General features: G+C 43.4%; 1 protein-coding gene across 1 annotated transcript in view; it reads left to right on the forward strand.

Annotated features, from left to right (window-relative positions):
• Nucleotides 1–496, forward strand: part of FBXO42 (F-box protein 42) — an 81,686-nt gene extending 81,190 nt beyond the window's left edge. Inside the window, exon 11 of the mRNA XM_019511963.1 lies at nucleotides 24–496. The gene's annotated coding sequence lies outside the window, so the exon portion shown is untranslated. The remainder of the gene's footprint in view (nucleotides 1–23) is intronic.
• The last annotated feature ends 3,711 nt before the right edge of the window (nucleotides 497–4,207 follow it).

Consider the following 4,207-nt stretch of genomic DNA (forward strand, 5'->3'; position numbering starts at 1 on the left):
TTTTTTTTTTTTTTTTTTTTTTTCTTTTAAATCCTTCCTCTGTCACGCAGGCATTTAGACTGTGAATTAGGGAACAAGAAACCAATAAAATCCAAGCAGAATGTCAGTGCTGCCCTCCAGGTCCCAGCGTGACCCCGACTCTGGGTTTGGTTCAGAAATGTCCAACTGAGAGAATTCTGTTTACAAATGGGGAGAAATCTCCATTCTGGTGGGATTCATGGTTGCTGTGTTCTAGCAGGAGCTTTGCTGCCGCCTTATTCTTTGCTGATAACTAGACCGAGAATTCAGGGTGAGCAGGGCGGGGAGTGGGGGAATCTTCTAACATCCAGTAGCTTCAGAAATTTTCCAGGGGTATAGAGAGGCCTCTTCAATGTCTATATACAATTCCAGCCCCTAAAGGGTTGGAGATGCTGTATTGAATACCTGCAGGCAAGAGGCCATAAGCATGTATGCACTGATACTATCCACGCTTGTCTTGTTGCATATGGCTGCACAAGGAAAATAACAGCAATATTTTAAAATCTTCCAGCACTACAGCCAGAACTGCAACCCTTAGTCATCACAGACACAGATGCCTTTTTTCCTTGGACCTTTCTCCTGACAGTACCGTTCCCGTCCTGTCCTGCCTTCTTGTTGCCATGAGAGAAGGAAGAAAGGACAGATCTGCATTGAAATGCCAGGTTCACCAAGAATTCAGCTGGCACTGCTTTCGTTAGCGTGTCCCACCAGGGAGAGTCCTACACTAGATCGAACCAGCAGCAGCATGAGAACTCCCTGACATTCTGAATCACAGGCGGGTAAAATTGCACACATTAGAAAGCATTAAAAGAAATGTGAAGTTACAGGTTTAAACTAAGCAGTTTTGTTTAGGACGTTCATAAGAACCAGTGTCCACGTACCGCTTCAAGGTGATGGAGCAGCTGGATGCCGATGTTCTCTCTTAAGATTTGCTCTAGAAACTTTTGCCTTATGACTGCACAACTCCAAACGTGTAGGCGTGCAGACAACTTTTTCCAGTGAGTATTGGGGATGTCTTAGCTCATCTTTAGCTTATGGGACAGAAAGGACACGTACATAACCTCGTTCAGCAAAACACTTAAGCATGTGCAACCATTAAGCACGTGCATAAGTGTTTTTCTGAATTTTATAACAGCACAGACCATGTTACATTCTCTTAGAGCTTGGTTCAGTGTGCCATTTACAGTTACTGCTTGGCTTTTCCTCATGAAGACCACGTTTCCACTTCCTGGTCAATAACATATCGCAAACTAAAATGAATTCACAGCAACACTAAACATTGTACCAACCAACCAAAGCAAAGAAGCCTGATGCAAGGCAGCCCCCCCCCCCCCCGCTCTAGGCTTCCGTCAAAGGTGCTTTCTGTCTGCTTCACTTGCTCTGAATATTTTAAAGCTCTTGGGGGTAGACTAGGTGTTTCTGCCATCACTGAAATAAGTGGTAGCATCTGGAAAGATTTTCAGCCAGTTGAAGTGAAACAGTGGACCAGCCTTAATTCTTCCAGTTTTAGCACCCTCTGTATTAATCACCAGTGATGTTCACACTTACCAGAATCCAGTTTGAAAAAGAATCTAAATTGGTGTTTCTGCATATGCCTTTGAGTGAATAGTCTTTCCTTCCTATTTCAGCTTGAGGGCTGCTGTATCAGCTCTCGGCTTAGAGAGTTTCCAGTTTTTCCATGAGGTTGTACTTTCACCAGCATGTGATCCTGGCTCCTTCTGAAGCTTGCTATTCTTGTGTGGCTTTGTGGGTTGTTTTACATCATACAATAGATTGAGCCGTAAGAAATCTGTTGGAATCGGTCATACGCTTCGCATGGCATCGCTGTTTTGAATGCAGTGCGCGAAGGCAAATTCAGTTTGTTGCTACCCCATGCAGCTGGCAACACTGAGTGAAAAGGGGGTGTGTGCGACAGGAAGAACACAGTATTTTATTAGACAGTGAAGACATAAATGCCCACTGATGCCAACACACCGATCACCTGGAGGCAGGTCTGTATTCATGCTGCTGCTAAAGCACAAAACTCTACTTTCCCCATCTCATTATATCATAATAGCTTGCAGCTTGGCCCTGACCGGGGCTGTTAAGAACAGTTGCATACACATCATAAGGCTATTAGAGTAGGGTTTAATTACTGAGTGTTCAGTTATACCTATGCTGAGAAACTGCTTAGCAGCCGCCTGCATTTCTGAAGCAGAATCATAAATAAGAAATCCATAATATTAATGGTCAGAAAAAGGTCTGTTCCCTAATCACAGTAGAACTTACACAGTGGAGAAACGGTAACTGCCACTCACTGTACTGGCTGTAACATGAAGTGGCTCCTTTAAGATTGCCAATATAATTTTGTTTTAATGATTAACTGTCCCTACAAGGCCACTAGATTTTTGCTGGACATTTTGGTGCTCACTTTTAAGACTGGTTTCAGTATATTCAAGCCTAGAGTCACAAGCCTTTTTTATAAATGAAAAACCTTCCTCTTCAGTTTCCCTGTATTCTTTCTCATCGGTGGCCTCAGTGAGAGGGTATTTGTTCATGTAACAAACCCAAGTGGTTTCTTTGGAGCTGACGGCTAAAAAGCCCTGGCCATTGCAATAGTCAAATAAAACAATACCCCTGTGCCCACGTACTTGGTCACAGTCCTCCAGTAAAACTTGCCTCCTTTGAAAGGCGCTGAAGGTATCTTCTCATGCTGTGACTTTTCAGCGCACAAACTGCTTATCTTGGAAACAAAAATCAGTATTGGAAAATGCAAAAGGTCTGGTGAGGTGACTGAAAAATCTTTTTTTATGGGAGAAGCGGATCCAATCGCTGTCGGCTTCTTACCACTGGGCTGGGTTTAGTAAAAACATGTTTTGTCCTCCATCCTGCAAAGTCACTGAGCTCTGATCACTGTTTGGGGGGGTGTGAGGTCTATTTGTAGCACCCTGCCATGCTGTGTTAGATATCATCTTTATTAAATTCAGTCCTTCAGGCCTGATATGCATTGAATCAACGTAGTCTTTTAAGGACTTGAGACTTTTTTTTTTTTTCTTTCTTGCTTCCTCCCGGACCTCAGGAATACCTACAGTATCTTCATCGGTATTTAAAACAACCACCTTGAACCTTAAAGCTTTCTACTGCTACAGAGGCACCTCTCACACTGAATGGCATTGGGTTGACCTCTACTACTTAACCTGAGGAGAGGGTGGTAGCCAGTATCTGATTCCCCCACCCCTTGTCCCTCTGCCTAAACTAATCAGCACTCCAGTGGTATTTCCCTACACCGGATGGAATATACTCGTTTTGTTTGCATGTCTCTTGTCTTTCACCCCAGGTTGTTTTCGAGCAAAACCAATATCAATTCTTAAAGTGAAAAAACAAATGCCGCTCGTAAATTTATGCTGAACTGTCACAATAGGGTTCTGCACTCTTGCCCTTGATTTTGTTCACCAGCCCTCGATTGTGTGGGGCGTACGGCAGAAGACGAAACCCGTACAAAGTAACCCAGGAAATATTCTAGCAAGTCTATGGGCGATGATCAAAATAGCTTCGTCTCAATCACAAGCCAAATTGAAACTGTTCAAGTCACGGGGTCTTCCCGTTGCTGCTCATGTCACTTCCCAGTTTGTCCGTCCATCTGTTCTAGTCCTCGTGGTGATTCTGGCATGGTAATGTTTCACTGCTTTGCTTCATTTGTGGTTTCTCAACCAGCACATTTTGCATTTGGACATGTCAACCCACTGGAGCGGAAGGAACCAGGAATGGAAAGAAATGGCCCCTTCCCTCCTGTGTCCCTGTGTGTGTTGCAGAAGGCATGTTCTGCATGGTTACAAATAAATGGCTCCCAAAGTGGTCTCTCTATGAATGACGGAAATGTTGGTCTTTATTTCCTTGCTCACCTCCACCCGTCTCAGCCCTGAACATAAAGGTCCCATGTAACGCGCACAAAGTGTGATCCAGTGTAGCTGGTGCTGTGAGTGAGGTTTCCCGTTGACTCAGGTGTACAGGATGACTTTGCCCTGCCAGTCATTTTAGGTTCATCCCAGTGTAGGAATGACAAGTGAACTTCATTGGTATTTAAGTCTGTGTAAATTTCATTTTTTGTTAATGTCTCCCCAACGAATTTTTAGCAATTGAACAAATAAAACAAATAAATGGATGGCTGTTTAACTTTTTTTTTTTTTTTTTTTTTTTTTAAGGATCATGG

The sequence above is a fragment of the Gavialis gangeticus genome, unplaced genomic scaffold (genome assembly GCF_001723915.1).
Source record: "Gavialis gangeticus isolate Ggan-Ray unplaced genomic scaffold, GavGan_comp1, whole genome shotgun sequence".
NCBI lineage: Eukaryota > Metazoa > Chordata > Crocodylia > Gavialidae > Gavialis > Gavialis gangeticus.